The 18,672-nt window shown below is 47.5% G+C and overlaps 1 long non-coding RNA gene across 2 annotated transcripts in view; it reads right to left on the bottom strand.

The window, feature by feature from the left end:
- The window catches only part of LOC120220142, a 36,159-nt gene extending 17,560 nt beyond the window's left edge, over positions 1 to 18,599 (bottom strand). The window contains exons 1-2 of one of the 2 annotated variants that reach the window (XR_005525476.1): positions 18,410 to 18,599; positions 11,523 to 11,703 (exon numbers count right to left, since the gene is read on the bottom strand). This is a non-coding gene — a long non-coding RNA (uncharacterized LOC120220142). The remainder of the gene's footprint in view (positions 1 to 11,522; positions 11,704 to 18,409) is intronic. The other variant, XR_005525477.1, reaches the window with a different exon arrangement.
- Positions 18,600 to 18,672: the final 73 nt, after the last annotated feature.

Here is an 18,672-nt window from a genome sequence, read left to right as displayed (position 1 = left end):
CTCATATAAAAATGATTACAATACTGTAATATAATACAAAATAATAAATAAAATACAAAATATAAAGAATAATAAACAAATCAACCTGTACTTACCTTTGAAAACCTTCGTGGCTGGTGTGAGGGAGACAAGAGAGAGGAGGGTTATGGTGTAGGATGACTTTCACTATCACTAATGGAATCACTGTTATCTATTGGCTCAATGGAACCTATTCCTGCATGGGGGCCATTGTATATGCTCACACGGATGTTGACTACAGTACAGTATTAATAAACTCTGGTCATACTTAATGTACTTAATGTAACCATCAATAAGGCAGCAGAGGAAAGGGTCTCTATCTGCAGGCAGCCTGAACTAGAAGGAAGAAAAGCATCCCTAAGCTCACTCTTATATGGAAAAGCATAGGACTTTCTGTAGGTGCTTTAGAGCGACAAAAATACACTAGTGCCAGTTGTAGGCACCTACCACTGTTCTAAAAAATCACTGATTTCTGCCAAACACTGCAGTCTGAGACTGGGCATCCAAGCATGGGAGACAATCACCCACAATCCTTCAGAGAGAGAGAGAGAGAGAGAGAGAGAGAGAGAGAAGAACCATTGGCTCAGTTGTGATCGTGTGACATTCAGCGTCATGTACTACTCGTATCACAAGACATCTCTCACTTCTCAAGTTAAATGTTATTAGCAATGTTTGCTTGTCTGCAGAACTCTCACAGAACACGTTACTCACAATCTAAGGTTTTTTGTATTTAACATTTTAATTCAGATGGCTATAAGTAGTTAATATAAATTACTTAAATATGTATCATGTATGAATTATATATGACATTTCCTCTAAATAGATTGTATTCATTTAAATATGTATTTGTAAATTATACAATTATTTAATGAAAATAAGGCATCAAAATGGACTTCTTTTAAGAAACGAAGACAAGTGGAAATTTGTCAAAATTATAGGATTCAGTCCATTATAATTTTGACAAGGAAAATGAATGAGCAATCCCTGCGCACACAGAACCAAACCCAAACCAAGAAGCAGACTGATTAACTGTCTGAAAGTCGAAATGCTGTGACAGTAAGGGACGGAAGGAGAACTACGGAGGGTCTTACTTTAGAGGGGGTGACCCAGCACCTCTCTGAGGAGGTGACCTTTAAGGAGAGAAGAGACGGGTGAGAAGACGTGGGAAGCGGAGTCGAGGCGGGAAGAGCAGCCCCGTAAGGCCCATGAATGGGCGCAGGCTGCCACGTGCAAGGAACCAGGAGGCGGGTGTGGGGCAGCACAGGGATGGAGGAAGGGTGGGGTATCAAGTGTGCTTGGACACGTCCACCGTTGTTTTCAACTGCCACTTCTGTGACTGCACTGTCAGTCCTTCCTGGCCAAATAGTTTAAACTGTTTTAAACTGTTCATATTAAGTTTGTATAGTCCACTGCTGACTGCACAACGGACTTTTTCTAGAAGCCTTATGTGCTGGTCTCTTGAGCCCGGGAGGCCTCATGCTGTACCTGGAGATGAAAGGGGGATCTTGCCAGGGACTTTATGAAAGTTAGTAAAGGGAAAGTTCACTATGTTGGAGTGAAAGGTCCCATGGGGGGACTCTCACACTCTACCATCTGTGGCCAACTGTGAATCCAACAGGAAGAGAGGTACCTTGCAAGTCCATACTACTTCAGCTACTAAGTTACTACACCAGCAGGAGGAAGAAAGATCTTCCTCCGCCCCCAAAACAGCGCAGCCAATGAGAACCTGTCACAGCTCAGCCAATGAGAAGCTGCTACACTCAGAACCCGACTGTAGTGCAGTGGACTTGCCATTCACAACCGCTCCCTCCCTTCTGTAAAAGAGCCTGCCTCTGCTTTATTCTTTGGATTTCCTGGGGTTTTGCTGGAGTTGCTTGGCTCGGATTGAAATTCTCGGCTATTCCCAAATAATGCACTTTGCTGGCACAATAACTGATGGTTTTACTTTTTTTTTATTTTTTAAACATTTATTTATTTTTGAGAGACCGAGAGAGACAGATCATGAGCAGGGGAGGGTCAGTGACAGACGGAGACACAGAATCCGAAACAGGCTCCAGGCTCTGAGCTAGCTGTCAGCACAGAGCCAGACGCGGGGCTCGAACCCACAAACCGTGAGATCATGACCTGAGCCGAAGTCTGACTCTGACTGACTGAGCCATCCAGGCACCCCCTGATGGTTTTATTTTTAAGGTTAACATCTTCTTCAATTGGTGAAGAAATCCTCATGCCCTTTAGTCTTTAGATCTCAATTTCTTGAGGAATCCAGTTTCCCTTCTGTGAAGTGCGGGCACAGTGCGGCACAGCTCTCACGAGCGCACACGATGGAGTGAGGGACGCCCGGGTGTAACGCCAGCTTCAGCTCCCACCCAGTTGTCTGACCTTGAGCAAGGACATGCTCCCTGGGGCTTAGGGTCCTCGGGGGTTAAGGGAAAATCAAGCCCCTGCCTCATGAGGTGGCTGTGGGGTTGAGGGGAGCGGGGTGGTCAGAAGCCAAAGCCCATCCCGGCACGTTTGAGGTGCTCTGCACATGTGCGGCTCAGGGCTGGGGCGGCGAGTAGGAGACGGTCATGGCCCAGAACCTAGGAGAGGCTACAAGCTCTGGGGCAGATAGCAGTCCGCGGGGGTCATTCCCTGGTTGTCAGTGATCTAATTGGGGGAACACACAGAATGCAGACTCCCCTATGGGCCAGAGACTCGGAGAGGGACACAGGCTTAGCCTTGTGGGACAGGACAGCCCTCCCTGGGAGCCGTCAGTGCTGAAGAGCTGGGGCAGAGGCTGAGGGAGATGAGAGCCAGGCCTCCCTGCCCTGGTATCTCCCATCAGGGAGGGAGATTTGAGTAGGGAAAGGGTTAACATTAGGCAGGGAGAGAGAAGGGAGCCTCAGGGAGGAAGAGGCAGCTGCAGGTGGGAGGCTGAAGAAGTGGCTGGGTTTGGGGGGGATAAAAGGATAAAGGTGTTCCAGACTCACGTGTGCTGGGTGCCACGAGTGGGATATCACAAATGTTCTGATAAGGCCCCAATAAAAATTCAGGGACAAAAATCGTTGGTCGCACCCCAGTCGGGAATCCTCTCACTCTTGAGATCTTTGTAGTTTTTCTCCATAAACTCCATCGATTTGCTCACTCTCTGTTGTCATCTGCAGGAGTCATTCTTTCATACTCTGACACAAGATCAGTGTCTGTCCCACGCTCCTGTAACAGACGGAGCAAAGAATGTTCCAGAATCAGGGTGAGATGATAAATAGGAACCAACAGGAAACTGTGGAACAGCAGCAGCCACTGGCTGTGGAGCCCGGGGGCAGCACTGGAGGCTTGGAAAGGACTTGGCTTCAAGCCAGACCTGGCTCTGAGCAGTTGTTTCCGGTACGCCCTCATCTGCTCATGACCCGGGGACTCTGTTCCTAATGTCTTTGTTGCCACATCCCCTCTGGTGAACTGAGGTTCCTGACAGCATCCACTTCCCTCACTTGTGAGGATTAAAAATAATTCATTCAATATTTGTTAGACCTGTCTAAGCACCAGCCACTTATCTAGGTGTGAAATGACAGTGAACTAGACAACATTGACATGGATCTCCATGAGCTGCTAGACCAGCAGAGCAACTGTCAGGTACTGGTACATACCCTGCAGAAAGTTGAAATGGGATGGAGAGATGCAAAAAGGTGGGCAGTATTTTGCATGTGGTGGTCAGGGAAGCCTCCCTGAGGAGGAGACATCTCACCTGCGTCAGAGTCAACGGCCATGGCAGGTAGTGCAGGTTGAAGGGCCTCACAGGATACCCTCACCCCAAGGTCAAAGACAAATGAACAGCATGCGCTTCAGTGGTCGTCGTGGTCTGTGTGGGGAGGTCTGTGATGCTCCAGCATCAGAGGGGGGACGATGGTCCTGCAGAGAATGGGGAATGGGCAAGGACCATCCCATGAAATCATTTCCTGTAACAAATCGATACTGACACACACAGCAGACACGTGTGCATCTCTATGTGCAGACACTTGCGCATGTTACCTCCTGCTGGCCCTGCTCCTTTGCCTGATTTCTGACTGATGTACGTTCCTAGATCCTTAACGTGTAGTTCCTAGAAAAACAGAATCCTAAACGTGAGATCTGTGAGTTGTGTCTGGGTTTCTGCAATTCCTTCTTTAATGTGATTCCTTGAAAGCTATTAAAGACCCATTTTCCAGGGTTAAAATGGCACTGGGAGCTCATAGCAAGAAATGGCGAAGGAGTTTCTCAAATTATCACACTTAGAGACCTGTTGTCAAGCTCCAAGGGTCTTGATGACCATGTGTCGTATCAGTGAGCCTTGTGGTCAAAATTAGGAGTTTAATGGGGATGAATGGCTGCTCTAATTGTGCTGAAGAACAGGGGTAAAACATTTCTGTCCACACGTCCTGAAAGTCCCAACTTGAAGTGCACAGAAAGGACCTCAAAAGTTCTGTAAATTGCCTTAAAAACAAATTGCTCTCTGGGTGGCTCTTTGGTTAAGCATCTGACAGTTGCTAACATCATGATCACATGCTTTGAGAAACTGAGTCCACTGATGGGCTCTGTGCTTAGAGCTCAGAGCCTGGAACCTACTTCAGGTTCTCTCTCTCTCTCTGTCTCTCTCTTCTTCCCCAATTGTCCCTCTGTCTCTCTCTCCCTCTTTCTCTCAAAAATGAAAAAACATTAATTTAAAAATTACTCTTCCTCTCCTGTAGCCTAAGGGTGGAGATCTGGGGAAACGCAATGAAAATTCTATCCGATGAATGGCTGAAACACAACATACATTCAATGCCAACTTCACACGGCCTTTCTGTTAATGTTACAGGACCAATTGGGAATGAACAGGATCCGGAAACTTATAATGGGCCATAGATGCACACTCTGATGAAACTGGGTCCTCGGAACCCCCAATTCCGTGTAATATCTTTGCAAAGAGAAACATCCTTTCCACTCCTGGGAGGAGGTTATTTCCTCTTGGTCTGAAGAGACTGATGGTCTTGCCTGAAGTAGGTGCCTTGGAGGGCACTGCTGACCCTGCGCACAGTCTATACCCGCAGCTCTCCTTCCTTCAAAACTCTGTAACTATACTCACATTCCCACAGGCCCTGAAAGTGAGGCACAGAATGTGACCCATGAGGAGTTGCAACATTAACCACAAGGTCTACGTGTTTTGTCTAATATGTGTATGTAAAAGCATGGAGAGTTCGAGTGGACTTTGTTTAAGTGTGGTGTATGACGGTGGAAGGAAATACTCATGAAGGAGATCAAATGAATGACATGGGATCCTTAAGGGACGACACAGATTCAAGGTTTTCATTTTTGGACTTAGGGATGACTCTCCTAGTTTCATGGGTTGGTTGACTGAAATAAGCCCCAAAGGGGGCCTACTATAAATTAAGGAGAAATGCACGAAGTTCCTGGGTGCACTGCAGAGGAAGACAGCCTGAAGCAGGTTGGAGTGTCAACATGAGTTCATCAGATGGAAGGGTTGGGAGGTCCAGAGGACACGACATTCCTGAAGGCTGTGGTACATTGTGTTCTAACAGGAGCCCAGGCATCTGTAAAGAGCTCTGTGTGGCTCTTCTCCTCTCTGCTGGTCACAAATGGCTGTGGCTTCCCCTTGAGGGAGGACCGTGCTGCACTGCCAGATATCTATGCTCTTATTGTTATCCCCACCTTCCCTGTGGCCAGTGGACCTGGGGTCGGGTACCAGCATGACAGTGCATAGGGGGAGGGAAGTAATCAGATTCTTGAAGAAAACTCAAAACTGGATCTCATTGACACTAATTCCAGGAGACCCAAAGCATCCCTGTGGCCCCCCAGCCACAGTGAGGGACAACAGAGGTCAAGCTATTGATGGAATTTGACTTCAGTACTGTCTCTCAGTGGTGCCAGGGTTTCCTCAAATCCACCCAGTGGTGATATGTGGCACCATCAAGAATTTGAAAGATGCATGGTGGTAATTCTGACCACGTCCCTTTCATCTTACCCTGTGAAGAACTTTGAGATCTTGGAGAATGACAGCAATTTATCATAAACCTAGTTGGGCGTTTATTCAATTACACCTCCTCTGTTCCTTGAGGCTCCATTGCTTTAGCAATCAACACATTCCTGGGCATCTGGTATGTATATTTGTGTGAGCAAATGCTTTCCCCTCTTTTAGAAAACCTATCCAGGAAGAGCTTAACGTCAGCTGGAAAGGGCACCCTCACTTCGTACCTCAGGCTTATATCAACTCTCTGAACTCATGTCATAAACTACTCCTCACAGGCCTTGAACACCTGTCCCTAACATCAGGCACTGCCCTTTTCCTTTGCCTCGATGATGTTATTCTCCTTGAGAAGGAAGGAGAAACTCATATAGACACATTGGCAACATACTTGAAAGACAGGATGTAGGAGAGAATTCTCACAGAAAATCAGAAGCCTTACAACTTAGTGAAATGTTTAGTCATGTAGTTAGTAGTCTGGCTCATGTCACGGTTATGCTTGTATGATGAAGAGCAAATTGGTAAATCTCAACTTTCTTGACATTCAAAAAGAGACGTAGAGCAAAGAGTTGGCCCATCAGGGGTTGGTGATAACATGGCTTGTGGTTTTGTGGTTTTGTGGTACTATGACCCACTGACATGTGACCTGAAAATGCTAGCTTGGAGCAGGGCCCAGAAAAGAAAAGTTCTCTGACCCTACACTATGGCCTCATGGGAAGGTCTCTGTGATCTCTTGAATGGAAAAGAAACGCATCATGCCTCATTTTCATTTGTTACTTCCCTATATACAGGCATTTTGCCCATATCAGTTTTCTAAAGCTGCATATTAAATTAGCTGATAATTAGCAGTGTGAAATGATACAAATGTCTTCTCAAGCAATTTCATCATTCAGAATTCCACGCAGGTACTATAAATTTCTGTGCTCAGAGTCTCAAGGAATTGAGGTCAAGTTGTTGACCATGATGGGTCATTAACTGGAAACTCAAGAGAGAAAAACTGCTGCCACGCCCTTTCAGGTTTTTGTCAAGTCTAGTTTCTTCAGTTTGTAGGAATGGGGTCCCCATTTCCTTTCTGTCTCTCAGTTGAGGCCACTCTGAGCATCCAGGACCACCCCCATAGCTCCTTAGGGGCACCCCTCCTTCCTCCAAGTAGTAATGGTGCATCATGGTCATGGAGGCAGGGATGAATGTCATGCATGACCCATGAACATGAACACCCACTCACCAAGGCTGGTCGTGGTACAGATGCTGCTGACTGCTCCTTGCATCAGGTACACAAACCAACACCGAGCACCCCATATGGCGTCATTCCCCCAAGTGGTCAATCAGCTACCAGGTGGCAGGTTGATATTTTGGTCTCTTTCCTCAGGGAAATGTAGCCCTTTGTACATGAATTCACCTTTGTTCTACATATGGATCTTCTCCTCCTAGATTTTTGAGAAAACTGACATTCATAGATTTAGAAAATGCCTTATCTGCTGTCATGGATTTCCACACAGCATCATTAAGGACAAGGATATTGCTTCATGGGGCACATGCTGATGGAATTCACTAGAGATTTATGATCTGCCTGATCATCCTGAAGGGGCAGTTTCAACAAGAAAAATTATATAATGATATTTTATAGCCACGATTTTGGTTCTATGTTGGAAACAGTACCTTGAGGGGCTGGGACAATAGAATTTAGAGGGTGTCATGCTCTCCCTCATTTGCCAAGAGAGAGAGCTGTCTCTCCCATAGCTGCGATTCACATCTTCATTACTGAAGGGATGGCGATGTGAGGGGCTCTTCTCACTATTGCTCCTTTGTATTCAGTAGTTAAATTTTGCTACCTGTCCCCAGAGCTTTAGGCTTCCCCATGCTGGAGGGCTTTTTGCAAAGGAGGAATGTTTTCCACAAGCGCCCCAACAATGACCCCACTGAAATGGAAATAGACACTGCCCAGCAGTCAGTTTGGATGCTCATCTTCCTCAACCGTCAGGCAGAATGTGGGGAGATGGAACCCGATTAAGGACACTGGCTTCCAGCTGCATGAGACACTGAGGAGGGAGATGTCCACGATGTTTGGGTGTCTCCCTGCGCTCGCACGTTGGTGATTCAAGTCAAAGGAAATTATAACAACTCAGTTCAGGCAGGACATGTACTGGTCGGTTCTGTCTGTAATTGAGGTGTGAATCATCCCTCAAGTGCAGTCAGAGGACAGGGTGACCGACTATTTCAGGCCAAACAAAGATGAAATGGCTAGTAGAGAAGACAGTTCTGAATGTCAGCTACAGGCCTGGGACCCGCTGAGGAACTAGGATGGAATATAAACTGATGGCCTAAGGGGGTTCCCCCCTTCAGGGGGAAAACGAACACACACACACTCACACACACACAACAAACTGGTCATTGAAACAAAATACTTAGTGCAAATGCTCAGCTTTTTTTTTTAATTTTTAATGTTTTATTTATTTCTGAGAGAGAGAGAGAGAGAGAGAGAGAGAGAGACAGCGAGAGCAGGGGAAGGTCAGAGAGGGAGATACAGAATCTGAAGCAGGCTCCAGGCTCTGAGCTAGCTGTCAACAGAGCCCGATGCGGTGCTTGAACCCACCAACCGCGAGATCACGACTTGAGCCGAGGTCGGACGCTTAACCAACAGAGCCACCCAGGCACCCCAACTTACAGAAACTCATTACATTAAAGTTCTAACTGTGTTTCTTGACCTCAAGAAAACAATTTTCTTAAAAAACGCATGTGAGGAGGCATCAACAACATGGGGTTCTATTCTCAGGCAGCCAATTGCTCCTGGTTTCTCAATGATCATTTCATTAATGGGATTATCAATTTGAGTTGGGATTATCTTCATTGAGAAGGTGGCCAGATTCTAGTTTTTCTAGTACCTTCTTAAGGTGGCTTATTAAGTCCTGTCTTTTAAATCTGAAAATAAAGAAACAAGATATTAACCAAAAGATATCCAAGAACCCATAATTTGGGAGGCTTTGGGGAGACAGAAAGAGAAGCTTGCAATCTACATGGGAATAGAAAATGGACCCACTTTGTAAGGGGTTCAGCAAATTCAAGGAGTGTCAGTTCAAGGTCCGTGTCCACCTCAAAGTGTGGTGTGAACAAAAGTCTCCCTGAGCATGGAAGAATGAGTGAGGCTCAGAGAATATCAATCTAAGAACTCCAGAGATAGTATGAACTCTGAGTGAGGACCAGGGTTTGAGAAACACATGGCAGTCACGTCCCCCCACCCCTAACACAGCACTGGGCCCCGCTGTGAAATGTACTAAAGAGTTTCTCACACTCACCTCGCTGCTTCCTTCATGGCATATAAAATCATTCTTTTCTGCACTTCTGGAGGCCCTTGCACTCCTTCAAGCAATTTGTAGACTCTATCATATTCTGGAGATATTAAAAAAATATTAGTATTTCTGAAGTATAAGGAGGATATAAGTCAATCTTGGTGTATCTGATGCCTCAGCAATCATTCAGCCCTACAATGTGACAGAGGACATGTGCCTTACATGCTCATATCCAGACACCCAGACATCTACCAGTGGAAGGTGGACACCCAACAACCAGTGGAGAAATACAAAAGAACACCCCCGCCCCCCAAAAAAGGTGTCCTGGGATATTTCAGTAAAAATAAAGAGGAACAATTCCAACAGGGAAAACCCAATTCTGGCAAAGGATGAGCCTCAAGGGGACTGTGGAATATCGTTCAAATCATAGAATGAGAAAGACTTAGGGTGGTTTGTTTCATGGATAGAAATTCTCGTTCTACTTACTTTGTCCAAACTGTCGAATCTCCCTCTTTAACTGATCTCTTATTTCGATATTGATTTCCATCGGTATGGGCCGGTTATCTGGCACTTCTCCCAGCACAGACATCGCTGTGACCTTGGGGTTATCTGTAGAGACAGAGCTGGTAATGACTCCTGCCACCAACGCATTCCTACCAGGTTTGTGACTCCGCCCACCTTTGCTGAGACTGGTTAGGTCATGAGACAAAGAATCCAATTGGTTGGTGTGGAGTACCATCTCCTGCCACAGTCACAGGCTCTGGGGGGACGGATTTTGACCAGAAGCCCTCAGTGTGGATCGGCCACTTTCCCTCACCTCCCCGTGGATACTGTGAGCGACAGGTGCATCTGGAAACCAAATGTAATGTGGGGCTGCGATGACAGGCAGGTCCACAACCCCGCACGGACATGCACGTGCTCCGCAGTCTCTATCGTTTTTATGACCTATCAGAAGGATGCACCTGATACATGAATGGGACCTGAGAACTTGACCTCGGGAAAACTAACACTACAGAGAAGCCTCCTATAATCTTGGCACGATGCATACATACAGAAACACACCTGGACGGTTTGTTTAATAATGAATTGACCAAACATTCACAGAGCCCTGGCGCTCATCATTTCATGTCTCCTTGACGCCCTCTGCAAGCTGAAAGGCTGAATGCGTCACTCGCGGCAGCGGGCCTGACACCGGCACCGCACCTCTACCACTCCCAGTCAGTACCGGGCCTGCTCATCAGTCTTTTCTGTCTCTGACATGAGTGTTTCTGTCCTCCACGTCTGACCCCTCTACTTCATTCCCTCATGCTCCGCTGTGCCAGGCACCATGCCAACCTAGCGATCAGGAGTGAACACAGCAGGAAGGATTCCTGTCCTCGTGGAATGAATAGCCTCCAGGGAAAGCTGGGTGGTACATGTAAAACAGGCAAAGGGGACAATACATTTGAACTTGCGCTAGGAAGCACGATATCAGGGTGGTGGCAGACAGCAGGAGGAGTCGGGAAGGGACCCTCAGGAGGTGATCCCTGGAGCAGGATTTGGGGGACCGTGTGCACGTGAGGAGGAGGACTTCCGGCTGCCGTGAGGGCCAGTGCAGGGCCCCTAGGAGGGGACGAGCCGGGGCCATGGAGAAAGGACAGAGGCAGAGAGAGCAAGGAGGACCCCCCCTCCCAGAGGACACGCGCAGGAGAGGATGGCAGGACCGGGTCCTGCGGAGCGCGTAGACCAGCGTCGGGAGCTCCGATTCTGTTCTGAGCGCTCGGGGGAGTGGATGGCGGGCTTCAGGGTGGACGTGGCATGAAGGGATTTCCGTGCGCACAGGGTCACTCTGGCTGCGGGGCGGTGATGGGTCAGGAGCGTCACGTGGGAGGGCAGGCTGTGAGCTCAGAAGCTAGTGCAGCGAGCGGCCTGCTGAGTGAGGAGGTGTGCGGCATGAGGGACATCCCGATGGTGGGACCCAGGAAGGAGTAGTGTATTAAGAGGAGACACAGAAGGCAGAGCAAAGAATGAAAGCAAAGGAATATTCAGTAAGGAGAAGGAAACCAGTAGAGTGCGGAGTTTGGGAATCCGGGAAGGTTTCCATGACGGAGTGAACACCTGTACCCAGTGTGGCTGAGAAAATAAGGGCAGCGTCACCCAAAGATGGTGCCCTTCAGGGGAACTGCTCCAGTGGCGGAGAGCAGCCAGGGGGCTAGGTGGTAATGGCGCAAGGGAGGAAGGGAAGTGGGGACAGGCATCCTCACCACCTTCCAAGGTCACAGCTGTGTCCCCGGCTGGGGATATTCCCTCTTCTTCTAGTATCACTGGCAGCATCGTCAAGGTCAGCCTTCTCTTACACAGAGGAGGACTAATGGGTACTTCACGACGTTTCATTTTCTTCTTGGGAGTGGCAGGAAACACCTCTTGTTTACTGGCCATTATTTCCTGAGAAGCATCAAGAAACACCGTCCTTTAATGACCAAAATACAACCATTCCAAACAGTATGGAGGTGTCTCAAAAAGGTAAAAATAGAACTTCCCTACCAGCCAGCAATTGCAGTGCTAGGGATTTACCCAAAGGATACAAAACTACTGATTCCAAGGGCCACAGGCACCCCAAAACCTATAGCAGAATTATCAACAACAGCCAAATTACGGGAAGATCCGAATGTCCATGCACTGATGGGTACATAAAGAAGAGGTGGGATATACGTACAATGAAATATTCCTCAGCCATCAAAAAGAAGGAACTCTTGCCATTCGCAGCGACCTGGATGGACTAGAGTGTATTATTCTATGGGAAATAAGTTGGTTAGAGACAGACAGATAGCAGGCAATTTCACTCATGTGTGGAATTTAAGAAACAAATCAGAAGAACATGGGGAATGGGGGCAAACCAGAAAAAGACCCTAACCATAGCGAACAAACTCAAGGTTGCTGGAGGGGAGGCGGGCAGAGAGATGGGTTAGATGGGAGATTGGGATTGAGAAGGGCACCTGTTGTGATGAGCACCGGGTGTTCTATGTAAGTGATGGATCACTAAATTCTACACGTGAAACAAGTATTTCACTGTACAGATTTCACTTTAAATACTGAGCTACAATTGCATTTGAACCTGAAACGTTGAAGTTCAGGCCTGCACTAACGTGACCACGTGAGGCTTGAGCAGCACGGCAGCCCAGTGAGTCCCCACAGATGACGCACCCCAAGCGGCCCCCCTCGAGTTTCTCAGGGTTCCCGCCTGGCATCCTTCATGGTGTCTGCCCGCAGGAGTGCAGAAAGGAGCCCTTCTGCCTCGCGGGGCGGCCCTGCAGTGTCTGACTTGTCAGAGCAGAGGGGGGCCCCCTGGGGGAATGCAGCAAACAGAATTTCTTCACACTAAGCACAAACTGCAGCAAGAGCGTCGCCTTTGATGAGAGGGCTCCAGCTTCTGTAATGCTGGACGTGAAAAGTGCTTGTTACCAAGTGGTACAATTTCGGGTGGTTTCCACATGTACTTTGTGCTTTCCTTTTGACTTGCCATTGTGGACACTGTTTGGCAAAGGTGGTGTTCAAGCACAGGAGCACGAGACTCCCCCCGTTTTGGCTAACAGGAGACAAGAAGCCAACGGCTACATGCCGATTCGCATCACGCCAATGCCAAACCCTATATTAATCATATGACCAAGGGCCTGGCCTCTTCCCCAGGTTCTCCTCTGCTTTCTGGAAGCCACGTTCATCCCAGTTCTGGCTCCTCCTCATGATCGCAAGGTGGCTGCCAGGGCTCCGCAGTTACATGCTACTTAAGTCCCGTGTTCTGGGACAACGGGGTGGCATCTTGCCTGGCGTTCCCAGGAGGGGTGCTAGGCGTTGCCTGATGGAATCCTTTCGTGCCCAAGTCCACCCGCACCGTTTATTTCTCTGGAAGGGGCCTCGATCAGAATGTGCCGATTTGCTCAGCTCAGGCCTCACACAGCAAATGTATAGATTGAAACATACTGTGAGTCTTGATCATGGCCTCACATGGAAGCCTGTATTCAATAATCAGAATATCATTTCTCTCAAGCAAGCAAAATTGCCAACAGAGTCCATAAAACCCAAATCCTTAGTTTCACGCAGGCTATGTTCTCTAAAGAGAATGCAATTAAATTACTACTTCTTAAGAACAAGGAAAGCCACTCTAAAATTTTACATGTTTCTAAATAAATACTTTCTATTGAACTCTAGAAAAACATCTCAGGAGAAAATCTGTGGGACACACTTCATTGGGAATACAGAGAAAACCTAGACCTTCAAATGCCTCTATTTGAAAAGAAAAATGCCTGAAAATTAATGAGGTCTGTGAGTGTAGGAAGTTGCAAAAAGACTACAATAAATTCCAGGGAAGTAGAACCAGACTGATGCTGTGCTCTGAATGCTTGTGTCCCTACACAACTCACAAGTTGAAATCCAACGCCCCAAAGATGATGGTGTTAGGTGGTATTAGAGTCTTTGGGAGGAGGCTCCTCAGTCATGAAGGTGGCACCATCCAGAATGGGCTTAGAGGCTTCATACAAGAGGCTCCAGACAGAGCCCACACCCTCCCACCCTTGAGGACAGAGCGAGAACACCTGGCTACCAAGCAGGCAGTGGACCTTCACTAGAGTGCCACCGTGCCAGCACCTTGACCCTGGACTTCCCGGCCCCACAGTCGCGGAAATACATTTCTGGCGATGTCAGCTCCCCAGCTTGTGGCCATTTCCCATGGCAGCCGGAACGGACGGACACAGTACTCAAAGTCGAGCAAAAGTTAAGGAAATGGAAAAAGAAAATGACAGTGAAGATGTTCAAAAGGGGCACCTGGGTGGCTCAGTTGGTTAGGCATCTGACTCTTCGTTTCAGCTCAGGTTATGATCTCAAGGTTCTCGGGTTCGAGCCCCCCATCTGTGCTGACAGCCCAGAGCCTGCTTGGGATTCTGTCCCCCTCTCTCTGTGTCCCTCCCCTGCTGGCTCTTTATCTCTCTCTCGCGCTCTCAAAAATACATAAATACACATTAAAAAAACATTTTTTAAAGATGCTCAACAAAAGGAGAAGGTGGTCATTGACACTAATAACCACACACACTAACCTGAGCATGATTATCAAGGACAATTTTTTCGCAGATAAACAACACTAGCAATGCAGAAGGAGACCAAGCCCTGCATCCAGAAGAGAGTTCTATGAAAGACAGAACAATAACAATAACTGTATATCAAAGCTGAAAACTGACATGAAATGGACACTTTTATAGACCAATGAAACAGACCAGAACGTACCACGAAGAAACAGAAAATCGGAACGCTGCTGGATATGGTAAAAACTTGTCGTACCTAATGAAGGACCTTCCCATCCTGAAGGATTTCCTGGGAGTCCTTCAGATATCCCGGAGGGAAATAATAATACCAGTCTTAACCAAACCCTTTCTGAAAAGAGAAGAAAGCTCATGTGTTACCAACTCATTTCATGACAAAATCGCCGGAAGAAAGGAAACCGAGAGACCCAGACCTCTCACCTGGCTATAGACACACAGCAAATTAAATTAAACAATACTTTAAAATAACAAACATCATATGGTGTTTGTATATATTGCCTGCCGACAAGAGTGGTTTCCTCCTTGAAAAGCAATGAATGCAGTATACAACGTGAAGAGCAAAAACCAGGATAAAGTCCCAGGATTTTGAAATAAATGGCTTAAAGTCAGATACCTGTTCATGGTAAAGTTCATCAACAAGCTGGGATGAAAGGCAACTTATCTAACCTAGAAAAGAGTGTTGCCAAAAAAAAAAAAAAAAAACAAAAAAAAAACAAAACCAAAAAAACCAACCCATATACAAGTGTTATATTTAATGTGAAATATCCTACCCTTGTTTTCTTGAGTTTTAAATATAATGACATGAGTGTCTACCGTGTAATCAAGAACATTTGGTTGAACTAAAACCTAGAGGAAAATAAAAGAAGTGTAAATTTTGGGGGGCACCTGGTTGGCTCAGTTGGTTAAGCTTCCGATTTCATCTCTGGTCATGATCTCATAGTTTATGGGTTCTGGCCCTGCTTTAGGCTCTGTTCTGACAGGTCAGAGACTGGAGCCCCCTTCTGTGTCCCTCACTCTCTGCCTTCCCCCACTTGAGCTCTCTCAAAAAGAAAAATAAAACATTTTAATACATGCAGAAAAAGAAGTATAAATTTTACAAAGGAAGAAAGGACATTGTCCCTGTTCCCAAATGCTCAAGTCAGAGCAGAGAGGGAGACACAGAATCCGAAGCAGGCTCCAGGCTCCCAGCTGTCAGCACACAGCCCAACACGGGGCTCGAATCCACGAACCGTGAGATCATGACGTGAGCTGAAGTCAGACGCTTAACCGACTGAGCCACCCAGGTGCCCCTCAGTTGAGCATTTTTGTACACAGAATATCAAAAAGGACGTAAAATTTTAGAATTGATAAGTGAACAACAGCGAGATACTGGATGGAGGAGCAAGAATCTCAAACAACATGTATTACTGTGTAATAACAAATCAATAGAAAAAATATTTAAACTGCCATTGCAAACAGTGTCATCACCATCAATACCCAGGGAGTAAACCTAACGACGGGTGTGCTGAAGCACTACACGTAACACATCACAGCTCGCTGAGAGATGATAAAGGGCTCGGGAAACGGAGAGAAATACATTTTTTGTGTGGATTGCAAGACTCATTGTTAAATCATTATGGTCATTTCTGCTAGGAGTAACTATTGCAATCATATTTAAAATGGAAATATTTTTTATATAAATATTTTTTATTTATTTCAAGGGTAGAGAGAGAGAGACAGCATGAGCAGGGGAGGGTCAGAGAGAGAGGGAGATACAGACTCTGAAATAGGCTCCAGGCTCTGAGCTGGCAGTCAGCATATAGCTCGACTCGGGGCTCGAACACATGAACCTCGAGATCATGACCAGAGCGAAAGTCGGACACTTAACCGACTAAGCCACCCAGGCCCCCCAAAAAATGGAAATATTTTTTATTTAAAATATAGAAGTTTAAAATCCACCCTGATATATTTGGGGGAAATTTGCGAGCTGATAGAAAACAGTAGAAGAGCTGAGATGAGCTTTCAGAAAAAGAACAAAGTTGGAAGACGTGCGATGCCAGCCAGCGGACTTACTGCAAAGGATAGCAATGACAACCATGTGGGCTGGAGCGAGGGAGGCCGGATCCTCCCGTGCAGGATGATAGAGAGTCTAGAAATCAGTCTGGAAATAGCACCTGCTAGCTGGCTGACACTGAAGTCCCCAAGCCACTGTGGTCCCTTAAGTGAGTCCACCTGGTCCCTAAGGGGAAATGTGCCTCTTCTCTGACCTCACTGTCATCCGCACTACATTGATTTCAGATGAATAGGAGACTGGAGCAAAACTTAGGATATGACCTTCACGGTTTTACAGTCGGCAAAGGTTTGGAGAAAAAAAAAAAAAAAAGCACTGACCATAAAGAATAGATTGTTCAATTACACTTAATTGAACTGAGAATATTTATTCATCAAAAAGAGAATGACAAAGCAAAACAAATCTGCAGCAGTTACTCAGAATTATATTTTTAAATATCTACAGAAATACAAATATGTGTAGGACTATGAATCATTTTAACTATTAATCATTTTAATGTGTAGAATTATATTTTTAAATATCTACAGAAATACAAATATGTGTAGGACTATGAATCATTTTAACAAAGTACAACAATCTCAATAAAATATAGGTAAGGCACTTCATAAAACACATACATGAATGGCCAATAAACCTCATTGGTGAGCACAAAATGCATATTTAGACATAAGGAGAGGCCCCTGCACACCCAGCAGGGTGGCTGAGCCTGAAGACTGTGTATACAGCAAGCGTTTGTGAGGATATAACACAACCAACTCTCTCTCATACACTGCCAGTCCGGTCCCCACCTTGAGTCCCAAGGTGATAGTTAAAAGGATAGATAGACCTCCCCCAACACTGAGATCCAGAAATCAAGGAAAATTACTGCACCGCAGGCTGGAACAGAGCACCCAACTCAGAACGACTCCCCCCAAAGTGCATTAGCGCACCCAAGTCTGACCTCCCCCAAAGGCTGAGACAGTGCACACCAAGGACAATCCCCCTCTAAGGCAGAGACAGAGCCCCAGCCTGCTCCCCAGCCATGGCGGAGACAGTAGCCACGGAACAGCCCCCCCGCCCCCACCCCCGCCACACAAGGGAGATGCAGTGCCCAAGGACACCTCCTTCCCTAGGGCGGAGGCAGAGCTCTGCAGGCGGACTCCCCCTTCTGTGCACGGATGGACCTTTCAGACACCAGTCTCAGCTCCCCAGAGCTCAGAGGGAGCACCAACAAAGAGCCCAAGCGCCCGGCGCTGAGAAAGCCCCCAAAACCCAGTTCTCCCTCCCCTCCACGGCAATTTCTCACCCCATGGCAAGTTCCCACCCCCCTCGGCACGTTCCCTCCCCCATGGCAAGTTCTCCCCCGACGGCAAGTTCTCCCCCCACGGCTCAGACAGAGCCCCGAAGGCAGTTTCACTCCAGTCTCAGAACACGCAAGGAACAGCGTCCCCGCACGTTGTGACACAGCGCCCATGAAAGTCTCCCCAGGACGAAGGGTCCCCACCAGCACCGGCCCCACACAAGAAAATCCCACCCCCATCAGGGCTGAGACAGGGCAGCCAGGCAAAGTGCCCCCTCGGGCTGAGCTAAGCACCAAGGAGAGTCTCACGGGCTGAGGGAGAAGCCCTCAGGGACACTTACCTGGGGGCTGAGGCCATGTGCCGGAGGAAACGTTCCCGCCCTCACACAGCTTGGATGGGTTTCCAGGAAACACCCCCCACCCCCGACTTTCGACTGAGATAAGCACCCAGAGAAGAGCCCCCTCACCAGCACTGAGACAATTCCACGAGGAAAGGCCCTCACAGAACTCTGTCTCTCTGACCACCAACGACGGCCCCCCTCTCCAAAATGGTGGAAACAAGCTGCCCACGGAAACGCCTCCCTCGTGCCGAGATCAGAGCCCCAGGAAATATTTCCACAGAGTTGAGGTAGATCTCCCAGGAAGATAGCACACCTAAGGGAGACACACCTCCTGTGTTCAGAGAGAGCACCCATGGAAAAGAATCCACCCTCCAAGTGTTAAAATTCTGACCTTGTTCCAGGAGCCCCGCAGCAACTCACAAAATGGGGGTAAAGCTCGGACGCCTCTGCCTTAGAACCCTCTAGAAACATGCCCTCTGGGAGTTACCGGAAATACATCCCCTGAGGCGTCTGTGAGCAGTGTGCAAAGGGACGTATCTGGCCAGGGGACTGATACATTAGTACTTCCCCTGGGAGGCATAAGGGACGCGGCGGACCCCATGGTGCAGACGGCACACTGTCCTGCAGCAGCCCCGCCCCGCCCCGCCCCGCCCC

Source organism: Hyaena hyaena, unplaced genomic scaffold (assembly GCF_003009895.1).
Source record: "Hyaena hyaena isolate Hyena2069 unplaced genomic scaffold, ASM300989v1 scaffold_669, whole genome shotgun sequence".
NCBI lineage: Eukaryota > Metazoa > Chordata > Mammalia > Carnivora > Hyaenidae > Hyaena > Hyaena hyaena.
This window is presented reverse-complemented; position numbering and strand designations above follow the sequence as displayed.